The sequence below is a fragment of the Arachis stenosperma genome, chromosome 3 (genome assembly GCF_014773155.1).
Source record: "Arachis stenosperma cultivar V10309 chromosome 3, arast.V10309.gnm1.PFL2, whole genome shotgun sequence".
NCBI classification, from domain to species: domain Eukaryota; kingdom Viridiplantae; phylum Streptophyta; class Magnoliopsida; order Fabales; family Fabaceae; genus Arachis; species Arachis stenosperma.
In genome coordinates this window covers 40,441,482-40,455,318 of record NC_080379.1, presented here as the reverse complement: position 1 = coordinate 40,455,318, position 13,837 = coordinate 40,441,482, and the positions used below count along the sequence as shown (strand labels likewise).

At 39.4% G+C, this 13,837-nt stretch overlaps 1 pseudogene; it reads left to right on the top strand.

The window, feature by feature from the left end:
* Nucleotides 1-6,561: 6,561 nt before the first annotated feature.
* Nucleotides 6,562-13,190, top strand: LOC130970532 (uncharacterized WD repeat-containing protein C17D11.16-like; annotated as a pseudogene).
* The last annotated feature ends 647 nt before the right edge of the window (nucleotides 13,191-13,837 follow it).

Sequence of the window (13,837 nt, the reverse complement as noted above, 5' to 3'; positions counted from 1 at the left end):
GGTGAACCTTATGGAAACACCTATAACTCATCATGGAGAAATCATCCAAATTTCTCCTGGAAGGATCAAAAACCTCAACAAAGTTTTAACAATGGTGGACGTACAAGGCTGAATAATAGTAAGCCATATCCATCATCTTCTCAGCAACAGACAGAGAACTCTGAACAAAATAATTCTAATTTAGCCAATATAGTCTCTGATCTGTCAAAGGCCACTTTCAGTTTCATGAATGAAACCAGATTTTCCATCAGAAATCTGGAGGTACAAGTGGGCCAGCTGAGTAAGAAAGTCATTGAAACTCCTCCCAGTATTCTCCCAAGCAATACAGAAGAGAATCCAAAAGGAGAGTGCAAGGCCATTGATTTAATCAAAGAGGCCGAATGCACTAGGGAGGAGGAGGACGAAAATCCTAAGGAGGAAGACCTCCTGGGATGTCCCTTAAGCAAGAAGGAGTTTCCTATTAAGGATCCAAAGGAATCTGAGGCTCATCTAGAGACCATAGAGATTCCTTTAAATCTCCTTCTGCCATTCATGAGCTCTGAAGAATATTCATCCTCTGAAGAGAATGAAGATGTGACTGAAGAGCAAGTTGCTCAATATTTAGGAGCTATCATGAAACTGAATGCCAAGTTATTTGGTAATGAGACTGGGGAAAGTGAACCTCCCTTGCTCATTAGTGAACTGGATACTTGGATTCAGAGAACTCTACCTCAAAAGAAACAAGATCCTGGCAAGTTCTTAATACCTTGCACCATTGGCACTATGAGCTTTGAAAGAGCTCTATGTGATCTTGGATCAGGAATAAATCTTATGCCACTCTCTGTAATGGAGAAGCTGGGAATCATTGAGGTACAACCTGCCTTGTTCTCATTACAACTGGCAGACAAGTCAGTAAGACAAGCTTATGGGTTAGTAGAGGACGTGCTAGTAAAGGTTGAAGGCCTTTACATCCCTACTGATTTCATAATCCTAGACACTAGGAAGGAAGATGATGAATGCATCATCCTAGGAAGACCTTTCCTAGCCACAGCAGGAGCTGTGATAGATGTCAACAGAGGTGAATTAGTCCTTCAATTGAATGGAGAATATCTTGTGTTTCAAGCACATGGCTATCCCTCTGTGACAAAAGAGAGCAAGCATGAAGAGCTTCTCTCAGTTCAGAGTCAAGAAGAGCCCACACAGTCAAACTCTAAGTTTGGTGTTGTGAGGCCACAACCAAACTCTAAGTTTGGTGTCCAAACCCCATATCCAAACTCTAAGTTTGGTGTTGGGAATACCACACTTAAATTGACCTGATCACCTTGTGGCTCCATGAGAGCCACTGTCAAGCTATTGACATTAAAGAAGCGCTTGTTGGGAGGCAACCCAATTTTATTCATCTAATTTTATTTTATTTTGTTTCTTTGTTATTTTTGTGTTTTATTAGGTACATGATCATGAGGAGTCACGAAAAAATCAAAAAAATTAAAAACAGAGTCAAAAACAGAAGAAAAAAAATTTTTCACCCTGGAGGACGCACGGGCTGGCGTTCAACGCCCAGAAGGAGCATCTTTCTGGCGTTCAACGCCAGAACAGAGCACCATTCTGGCGCTGAACGCCCAAAACAAGCAACAACCTGGCGTTTAACGCCAGGATGCGCACACAGAGGACAATCTGGCGCTGAACGCCAGAAACAAGCATGAAACTGGCGTTCAACGCCAGAAACATGCATAACATGGGCGTTTAACGCCCAGAACTAGCATCAATGGGCGTTTGAACGCCAGAATGATGCATCAAGGCATGTTACATGCCTATATGGTGAAGGAATGGTATTTGTTTTCACCTTAGGATCTGTGGACCCCACAGGATCCCCACCTACCACATTTCTTTTAATCCTATTCACATTCTTCTAATCCAAATCTCATTCTCAATGTCACACTTCCCAAAAACCTTCATCAATCACCTCAATTCCTCTTCCCAACTTCCCCATTCACCATTCACATCAACCCCTCTTCCCCATACACCCCACCTACCCCCACTACTTTCAAATTCAATTTCCCACCCTTTCCCACCCAATATGGCCGAACCTATACCCTCCCCTCTCCCCATAAATACCCTTCTTTTCTTTTACATTTCCACACAACTCAAACCCACATTCTCCCACATAGCCGAACCCTGTCTACCATATTTTCTTCTTCTTCTTCTACTCTTCTTTTCTTTTTGCTTGGGGACAAGCAAATTTTTAAGTTTGGTGTGGTAAAAAAGCCTAAGCTTTTTGTTTTTCATTCACCATCAATGGCACCCAAGACCGGAAAACTATATCACCATGGTTAGGGGGAAATACTTGGATTTTAGTCCGGAGAATGTGAGGTTGGCGTTTCATTTGCCTATGATGCAAGGTGATGAACACCCCTACACAAGAAGGGTCAACTTTAACCAAAGGTTGGACCAAGTCCTTACGGACATATGTGTGGAAGGCGCCCAATGGAGAGTAGACTCCAAAGGCAAGCCAGTCTAACTAAGAAGACTGGACCTCAAGCCTGTAGCTAGAGGATGGTTGGAGTTCATTCAAAGATCCATCATCCCTACAAGCAACCGATCTGAAGTTACTGTGGATCGGGCCATCATGGTTCATAGCATCATGATAGGTGAAGAAGTAGAGGTTCATGAAGTCATCTCCAATGAACTCTACAAAATAGCTGACAAGCCTTCATACATGGCACGGTTAGCCTTCCCCCACCTTATATGCCATCTATGTTACTCAGCTGGAGTTATCATAGAAGGAGATGTCTCCATTGAAGAAGACAAGCCCATCACCAAGAAAAGGATGGAGCAAACAAGGGAAGTTCCTCACGGCCCTCAAGGAGAACAAGAGGAGGTTCACCATCAACAAATGCCTCAAATGCACTTTCCTCCCAACAACTATTGGGAGCAACTTAATACCTCCTTGGAAGATTTGAGCCATAATGTGGAACAACTAAGGGTGGAACACCATGAACACGCCCTCACTCTCCAAGAAATAAGAGAAGATCAAAGAGCAATGAGGGAGGAGCAACAAAGGCAAGGAAGGGACATAGAAGAGTTGAAGAACATCATTGGTCCTTCAAGAAGAAGACGCCACTAGAGGTGGATTCATTCCTTGTTCTTTATTTCTTTCTGTTTTCGGTTTTTAATTATTGTGTTTATCTATGTTTTGTGTCTTTATTTCATGATCATTAGTATGTAACCATGCCTTAAAGCTATGAATAAAATCCATTAGTCCTTCACCTCTCTTAAAAGAAAAATGTTTTAATTCAAAAGAACAAGAAGTACATAATTTTCGAAATTATTATTGAATTTAATTTAATTATATTGATGTGGTGACAATGCTTTATGTTTTCTGAATGAATGCTTGAACAGTGCATATGTCTTTGGATCTTGTTGTTTATGAGTGTTAAAATTGTTGGTTCTTGAAAGAATGATGAACAAAGAGAAATGTTATTGATGATCTGAAAAACATCATGAAATTGATTCTTGAAGCAAGAAAAAGCAGTGAAAAAAAAAAGGGGTTATCTAAAAAGAGTATATAGAAAAAAGAAGGAGCAATAGAAAAAGCCAATAGCCCTTAAAACCAAAAGGCAAGGGTAAAAAGGATCCAAGGCTTTGAGCATCAATGGATAGGAGGGCCCAAGGAAATAAAATCCAGGCCTAAGCGGCTAAATCAAGCTGTCCCTAACCATGTGCTTGTGTCATGAAGGTCCAAGTGAAAAGCTTGAGACTAAGTGGTTAAAGTCGTGATCCAAGGCAAAAGAGTGTGCTTAAGAGCTCTGGACACCACTAACTGGGGACTTTAGCAAAGCTAAGTCACAATCTGAAAAGGTTCACCCAGTTATGTGTCTGTGGCATTTATGTATCCGGTGGTAATACTGGAAAACAAAGTGCTTAGGGCCACGGCCAAGACTCATAAGTAGCTGTGTTCAAGAATCAACATGCTTAACTAGGAAAGTCAATAACACTATCTGAAATTCTAAGTTCCTAGAGATGCCAATCACTCTGAACTTCAAAGGAAAAAGTGAGATGCCAAAACTGTTCAGAAGCAAAAAGCTACAAGTCCCGCTCATGCAATTAAATTAATATTCATTGATATTTTGGACTTTATAGTATATTCTCTTCTTTTTATCCTATTTGATTTTCAGTTGCTTGGGGACAAGCAACAATTTAAGTTTGGTGTTGTGATGAGCGGATAATTTATACGCTTTTTGGCATTGTTTTTATATAGTTTTTAGTAAGTTTGAGCTACTTTTAGGGATGTTTTCCTTAGTTTTTATGTTAAATTCACATTTCTGGACTTTACTATGAGTTTGTGTGTTTTTCTGTGATTTCAGGTAAATTCTGACTAAAATTGAGGGATTTGAGCAAAACTCTGAAAAAGGCTGACAAAAGGACTGCTGATGCTGTTGGAATCTGACCTCCCTGCACTCGAAATGGATTTTCTGGAGCTACAGACCTCCAATTGGCACGCTCTCAACGGCGTTGGAAAGTAGACATCCAGGGCTTTCCAGCAATATAATAGTCCATACTTTATTCGAAGATTGATGACGTAACTTGGCGTTAAACGCCAAGTTCATGCTGCTGTCTGGAGTAAAACGCCAGAAAAACGTCATGATCCGGAGTCAAACGCCCAAAACACGTCATAACCTGAAGTTTGACGCCAAGAAATGCCTCTACACGTGGATTGATCAAGCTCAGCCCAAACACACACCAGGTGGGCCCCGGAAGTGGATTTATGCATCAATTACTTACTCATGTAAACCCTAGTAGCTAGTCTAGTATATATAGGACATTTATCTATTGTATTAGACATCTTTTGACCACTTAAAGTCTCTAATCATTCGGTCACTTGATCGTGGAGAGGGCTGGCCATTCGGCCATGCCTGAACCTTCTTTCACTTATGTATTTTCAACGGTGGAGTTTCTGCACACCATAGATTAAGGGTGTGGAGCTCTGCTGTACCTCAAAGATTAATGAAGTTCTATTTTCTTTTATTCAATTCTCTATCTTATTCTTATTCCAAGATATTCATTCGTACTCAAGAACATGATGAATGATGATGAGTTAGATAACCCTCATTATTGTTCTCACTGATGAACGCGCGTGATTGACAACCACTTACGTTCTACATGCAACACAAGCTTGAATGTGTATCTCTTAGATTCCCCAACAGAATCTTCGTGGTATAAGCTAGATAGATGGTGGCATTCATCTGGATCCGGAAAGTCCAACCTTGTCTGTGGTGTTCCGAGTAGGATCCTGGGAATCCGGAAAGTCTCACCTTGTCTGTGGTATTCCGAGTAGGATTCCGTTCATGAATGACTGTGACGTGCTTCAAACTTTAACCTGCTGGGCGTTAGTGACAAACGCAAAAGAGGGATTCTATTCCAGTAGGAGCGGGAACCAACCGGTGATTGGCCGTACTGTGACAGAGTGCGTGCATTAGCTTTCACTGCGAGGATGGGATGTAGCTATCAACCATGGGTGATGCCTCCAGACTGGTTAGCTGTGCGAGTGACAGTCGTACAGGTTATTTCCCCGAGAGGAATGAAAGTAGCCACAGTTGACGGTGAACCCCTATACAAAGCTTGCCATGGAAAGGAGTAAGAAGGATTGAGTAGAAGCAATGGGAAGGCAGGCGTCCGAGAGCTCTACAGCATCTCCATTCCGCTTATCTGAAATTCCCACCAATGAATCTGCATAAGTATCTCTATCCCTTTTATTATTCCTTTTTATTAGAACAATCCAATTATCACTATTACCCTTTTATCTGTCTAACTGAGATTTACAAGGTGACCATAGCTTGCTTCATACCAACAATCTCTGTGGATTCGACCCTTACTCACGTAAGGTTATTACTTGGACGACCCAGTACACTTGCTGGTTAGTTGAACGGAGTTGTGAAAATAAACAGTGCCCTAAGAGTAAAATCATACAAGACCAAAAAGTCAAATCAAATAACAAGTGATCACAATTTCGTCCACCAGTTGGACATAATAGCAGAACTTGTCTTGAGAAAGGAACTGGAAGAGGAGCTGAAGAACCAGATCTTGATGAGGAAGAAGCTAGGGAGCAAGAAGCTAACTGGGAGGAGACCATGGAGGCTGCACATGCTGCACATGTTGCAAATGAGGAAGACCTCACTCAAAATCATCCACAAAGTCAGCCTGATCAGGTAAACAATGTGATTTATGTTACCTTATTGTTCCAAACTCTTGGATCTGTTTTCATGAATGGAAAAATTGATGCAGAATAACTTGGTTAGTCCAACACAGGGGGGAAGAGGGAAGAGGGAGGAAGGAGCGGGGAACGAAAAGTGAAAAGAGGAAAAAAAATTTCGGTGCCAAATCAATTTGGACTTCCAAATATTTAGGCCTTTATTGGGCTGGGTTGAGTTTGTTTTAAGGCCCGTTAAGCCATCACCGAACTGGACCATTAAGGGTTCTCCTTCTCCTCCTCATTACTCCCTGCTACTGCTAGCTAGCTGCTGCCACCACCATTCTACACACACACACACCACTTTCTTCTTTCGTTTAATTTCGAGTCTCAGAATGATTTCAACTATTTTATGGATACCGATAGGTGCTTTGAAGGTGGAACCCACCATAGCTGAACCTCCTTCCAAGGAAGAAATTCAAGATATAATCACCACCGTCGCCGCCAGGTCTTTCTCTACTTCTTCAAAACTCACTTAGCCAATCATAAAATTTTATCAAATACTTTACAATACATGTATGTTATGCAGTACAGCAGACAGTGAAAATGAGGAAGAAGCAGGGGATGAACGCATGAATGATGCCGGTGGCGCCGTTGATGAATTTGCGCGAGCACTCAATGTTGCTGATGCTCTCGGGAAGGCTGATAAATTGGACGATATTGCCCTCGGTTTGAAGGAGCTTGACATGGAACATTACGATGATGAAGATGAAGGTATACAATAACATCTCAGGGAGTTATCTATCATAGTTAGTTAGTTAGTTAGTTAGTTAGCGGTTTTAATTAGAGTTAACTATCGAATCACTTAGCATGATATCAGCCATGGCTATGGTTAGCTAGCTAGCTCTGTCTCCTTGTGTTGTCTGTGTTAATTTGCATCATTTTATTGACCTTAGGAGTTGAGGTATTTAGTTCCAGGATTGGTGATCTTTATTATCCAAGTAACGACCTGGATCCTTATATCAAAGATAAGAACGTAAGTTCTAATACTTTGTCTGCATTCTGCTATTGACCTTTATTTGTGACTCTACAACATCATATTGTTTTACATTGTTAAGGATGATGATGACTCTGAGGAACTTGAAGACATGCTCATTAATCCAACTGATTCCGTCATTGTTTGTGCTCTTACTGAGGACGATCTCAGTCTTCTCGAGGTAAACAAAACCTAACTGGGGAGGAGACCATGGAGGCTGCACATGCTGCACATGTTGCAGATGAGGAAGACCTCACTCAAAACCATCCACAAAGTCAGCCTGATCACGTAAACAATGTGATTTATGTTACCTTGTTGTTCCAAACTCTTGTATCTGTTTTCATGAATGGACAAATTGATGCAGAATAACTTGGTTAGTCCAACACATTCTGGGAACACTACAACAAATGCTGCACCCCCTAATGTAGCCACTATACCAGCACCAACCAACTTGGCACCTCCAACAACTACTTCGCAATCGGCACCAACACCAAAGAGGAGGGGCATACCATCTTTTGTAAGGGGCAACCCAGTTCCACCAAGAGGAAGGGGCAGCACCACTCCAAGGCAAAATGCAGCAGCTGCACCATCACCCCCTGCTCAACCTAGGGCTGTCAAGCTTGATCTTGGGTTTAGCTCCCAAATTCCTGCATCTCTATCCAATGCTGCAGACCCATATAGTGGGACAGGGTCAATGCCACAGGGTCCATTAGTTAGGCCCAATCTTCAGGACCGACGTGCAGCACCATTTAGGCCACCAACTGTGATTAGGGAGACCATGATAGCAGCAGGCCCAGCCACACAGAGGAGGTTCACTGGCTTCATGCCCACCCTATCCTTGAAGAAGAAAAAGCCATCCAGACCACCACCATCAAAGCCATCAACAAATGACAACAACTGAACTGATTTTGATCTTGGGTTTTTTAGCTTGTTATTAGCTCCTGTTTGGACATGATTTAGTTAACATAAACCCAAGTGCCATTATGGCATGTAAGTGCAAACTAAGTCTTTTTGTGTTTTGTTTGTGTCATTTTGGGTCTGTTGCAGCTACTATGAACATAAGTGTCATTTTGCTAGTCTTATTTTGGGGTCTGAACTTTGTTAGTCTGAATAGTTAATGGTTATAACTTCATTTTATAGCTCCTGGTGTTTTATTGAGGTTCTGTTCACAAATCTATTACATGGCTTACTATTAATCTGTATAGCTTGCTTACATCAGGACGACAAAAATTTCTTCACAAATCTGTTCACAGCATATATTAAATCATCTCAATTACAATGAGGAGAAGATTACAAAATTTCAAAGTGTCATTGTTATACAATTATACTATGCACTGTCTACCTACTTAGCCAAACTAAACATAATCAAAGCCACATTTATCCCAACCAATATACACATAAAAATTAAGCACAACTCAACCCTCTTCAGATGCTCCTTCATGTCATTCACCACAGATAGTACCATCATCATCCTATCAATTTCCTGGCCATCCCCACATTTGACATTGATTCTGCTTTTCTATTTTGGTTCTGATTTGCCCAGCATATTACTATTCTCTGAAGAAACTTCTCCTTCCACACATTCCTCTTGTATTTCATCCAACCATTGAAAATACCTGCAACGCATTTGTGTGTTCTAGCATAACAGGAAAATTTCAAACATCAGACAACAATAAAAAACTACAACTGAATAAGCACAGACGACAAACCAAGAAGGGATATTGCATTAATTCGTCACATATACATCAAAATTCCAAGCTTACCTTCCACATAGGGCAGCGTAGAAACCATCTATCAGGGTTGCTACTTGTCTTCGACTTCAACGGAACCACTGGAAGGGGACAAAAGCAGCAGCCATCGTAAGTTTTTCTCACAACACCGGAAGCACCATCCACGTCGAAGGCTTGCATCGATGACTGCCTTCTCACCGTTGCAGCTTTTCCACGAGCCCTTGCTGTATGCATCTTCCAAATTTTGGCTCCCCTCCTACGAGTGAACGAAGATAGCAGTATTGGGGATTAGGGCAAAGAGCTCTGATTTTGGGGCCAAATCAATTTCAATTAATTTAATTTTCACCTAGGCTAACAAATTACTTAATTAAAAATTACAACCCAAATAAAACATGTTTTGTCAGCAAAATCCGGTGTCCAGGTCAGCATTGTCCTCACCAGAGCTTAGGTCCGGCAATAACTTGGACACGCTTATCAGTTTTTAAAATTTTTCGGGTGTCTTTTTATCAAATACGAGAATGAGGTACCAAAATGTCAGTGTTTCAATCTTTCGGTACTGATTTGGTCATTACCTCAACTTTATACCATTATGATTTTCTTTCTTCCAATTTTTCTTCTCATCCAAACAAAAAAAAATTCTTTTTATTTTCTTTCCAATCATTTTCTCTTCATCCAAACAACACACAAATAACTCTACTTTTCCTTCTATTTTCTTTCCTTTCATTTTCTTTACTTCTCTTTTCTTTCCTATATCCAAACAATGCCTAAGGGTTCTCCTCCTCCTCCTTGTTACTCTATGCTATTGCAAGCTAGCTGCTGCCACCACCATTCTACACACATACACACACACACCACTTTATTCTTTCGTTTGATTTCGAGTCTCAGAATGATTTCAGGTATTTCATGGATACCGATAGGTGCTTCAAAGGCGGAACCCACCGAGTTGAAACTCCTTCCAAGGAAGAAATTCAAGATATAATCACCGCCGCCGCTGCCACCGCCAGGTCTTTCTCTTCTTCTTCAAAACTCACTTAGCCAATTATAAAATTTTATCAAATACTTTACAGTACATGTATGTTATGCAGTGGAGCAGACAGTGAAAATGAGGAAGAAGCAAGTGATGAACGCATGGATGATACCGGTGGCGCCGTCGATGAAGTTGCGCGAGCACTCAATGTTGCTGATGCTCTCGGGAAGGCTGATAAATTGGACGATATTGACCTCGGTTTGAAGGAGCTTGACATGGAACATTATGATGATGAAGATGAAGGTATACAATAACATCTCATGGAGTTATCTGTCTGTTTAGTTAGAGTTAGCTATCGAATCACTTAGCATGATATCAGCCATGGCTATGGTTAGCTAGCTAGCTCTGTCTCCTTGTGTTGTCTATGTTAAGTTGCATCTTTTTATTGACCTTAGGAGTTGATGTATTTAGTTCCGAGATTGGTGATCTTTATTATCCAAGTATCGACCTGGATCCTAATATCAAATATAAGAACGTAAGTTCCAATACTTTGTCTGCATTCTGCTGTTGACCTTCATTTTTGACTCTACAACATTATATTGTTTTACATCGTTAAGGATGATGATGACTCTGAGGAACTCGAAGACATGATCATTAATCCAACTGATTCTGTCGTTGTTTGTGCTCGTACTGAGCACGATTTTAGTCTTCTCGAGGTAAACAAATCCTCACTTATTGGCTGATGTATTTTTTTTATGAATGTTATGTGATGCAATGGTAGACTTATATGAGTTGCGTCTTTTTCTACTACAAGGTTCATATACTTGAGGACGTCGGTACTAGTGAGATGAACATGTATGTCCATCATGATATCATAATTCCTACATTTCTGCTATCCACAGCTTGGCTTGACTGCCTTCAAGGAAGAGAGAAAGGTGGAGAATATTTCCTTTGTCAATGCATCTCGTATGTTTACCCTTTTTTTATTAAATATGTTGAATTTTTGTGCTCTTGTTTGTTTTAGTAAATAAGTTATAAATTCTAGTCTTCATTTGCATGTTCAAAATTTGACTTGATCCCCTTATGCTTCCTCTACTTTCTATCGCATTATTATTTCATTATCATTGCAGGAAACTTCTTAGCTGTTGGTTCAATGGAACCGTCAATAGAAATTTGGGACCTTGATGTTGTAAGTGAATATGGTTAATAAATTTCACTAAAAAGTTGGAAACATCATTCAGAATATAAAGCCACTTTCATTGAATACCTTCTAAGCTTCCTTTATTCCCAGATTGATGTAGTGCAGCCATGCATGGTTTTAGGTGGCATTTCAGAGAAAAAGAAGGGGAAGAAGGTTTGTAAATCTTTTTATGTTGAAGTGCAATTCTGAGTATAGACCCAGTTACTGATTCTGTTAATTGGTTTTGTAGAAATCAATCAAATACAAAGATGGCAGTCACACTGACTCTGTACTTGGTCTTGCCTGGAACAAAGCGCTCAGGTTTGTTAAATTTAAAACTGGATTTTGGTATTATTTCATCTGTTGGGCTCCTTTTGGGACATAAAGGTTTCATTTATTACTTATTTTGAAACTCTATTCTTTTAAACCTCTGATGGCAGTCATTCTTAAAATATTCAGGAATGTACTTGCTAGTGCCAGTGCTGACAAGCGAGTCAAGATTTGGGATGTGGCTACTGAGAAGTGTGAGAGTACAATGGAGCATCAGTCAGACACAATTAATTATTACAAATAAGAGCTTCTTTTATTGATAAAGAGGACTTTCCCTCTTCATGTCCATCATCTTTTCTTTTCTTTTTTCCCTTACTTCTAAATAGTGTACAAATTCAGAAATATTACTTATACGTTGGTAGGAAAGATTTTTTACTTTTTTCCTTAATTAAGTCATTTAATATTGTATATTTTGTCTTACTAACATTAATTTAGGTTGCTTGAGTCAATATGTTGTCTGATGGCTTTGTTCATCTATCTTGACAGGTTCGAGCAGTTGCTTGGCATCATCGTGAACGAGAAATTCTTCTTAGTGGTTCATTTGATCATACTGTGGTCCTGGTAGTGACAGAATGTTTCTTATATACTCTATATTTTTGCATTTCTTTTTTTATCTGGAATGGATACTTATTACACTGTAGATTTTGGTTGTATAATATTCATGTGCCAAAACAGACTTTCTCTTTAAAAATGTTCACATTGGAATTTCTGTCTGTCTTTTTTCTTAGTTATCTAACATTCTAATGCTTTCAATGCCTTTACACTTTGCAGAGGGATGGAAGGATGCCATCCCATCCTGGTTATAAGTGGTCAATCACAGCTGATGTCGAGAGCTTGGCCTGGGATCCACACACTTACCACTATTTTGTGATGTGTTATGGTTAATTTTGATTTCTCATTTCAGTGATTGAATTGGTAATTGTATTTTTATGGATGCATAGTTTTAGTTTCACTAATAATAATTAAATTGTGCTTCTAGGTGAGTCTCGAGGATGGTACTATCAAGTGTTTTGATGTTCGGACCGCAAAGTCTGAATCCACATCTGATCTAAGTTCTATATTTACTCTTCATGCACATGACAAAGTTGTTACCTCAGTATCCTATAACGTTTCAGCACCTAATGTATGTATTTTCAATATTTTGGTGAGAAATACCAAGTTATTGTGTACTCTAGTTTGACGGTACTTTGTTGCCTTCTTGCAGCTACTTGCTACTGGATCGATGGACAAAATGGTAATTGTGAAGTCATTTTGTTGTGTTCTTATTCCTATATACTATATCTTGCAGAATTGGAAATCATCTCATTCGAGTACTATTATTTGTTGTAGGTAAAGCTTTGAGATTTATCGAATAATCAACCATCTGTTGTGGCATCTAAAGCTTCCAATGGTGTAAGTTTGCTTCTTTTATTTGTTGAGATTTTAACGGGAAAAAGGTATTCTCTAGTTTGAATCATGATACAAGTAGCATGGTTGACTTCTGTTTTTGGATGTGACTTTTCAGGGAGCTGTATTTTCTTTTTCGTTCTCAGAGGACAATCCCTTTGTGTTGGCTATAGGAGGCTCAGAGGGAAAATTGCAAGTGAGTGAAAAGGGCCACAGAAATTCAAATTTGTGTTCTTGATAGATTTTTCTGTGAAATTTACTGTTGTCACTCATACTTTGTAGGTTTGGGACACTTTATCTGAGTCTGCTGTCTCTCGGCGTTATGAAAGTTACAACAAGAATAGAACTCGGTCGTGATATAATTGAGTCATAATAGCCTTCCTGGTCTCCCCTTCATATGTTACTGGTAGGCTAGAAGTATTTAAGTTAGATATAGTTATTGCGAAACAGGTTGAAAGTAATATATTAAGGATGGTAGATATATAGAGTTTGATAGCATGTTCTCTCTCATAATTCATGTAACATCCTTATAAGTTTTGAATGAATATTTGTTCTACAGTTTTGATCATTGAGTGTTTCAATTTTTCGCCTTTGTAATATAATTGCGGTCATGCGCTTGTGAGTTGTGAATAACGAGTTGCAGCGTCTTCTGTAATCGAACTTGTGAGCCAAACTGCCAACGTTGTACTCAACTGTTTATTACAATGGTAAAGCAAACGAGTTGTTTGTTTTAATTTTCTTCAAATTGATTTTGAAATACTAGGTGTGTTTGAATTATCGTTTGTCAAACTAAAATTATAAATCATATTATGAAAAAAAATATAACACACACAAAATTACATAAGTGTATTAAAAATGAATAAAAAAATTAACATCTCTTTCAGCTATGTGTTGGCTGATGCTTTTGGACATTTTCTCTTTCTTTTGGAATTTTTAGACTTTTATATGTCCACATAATTTGGCTCTTTCACCAGCCATGTTGGTATCTTCTGCCAATGCACGGGCCTCTTCTGCTGTTGTTAGAAACATCTCCAATTAATCA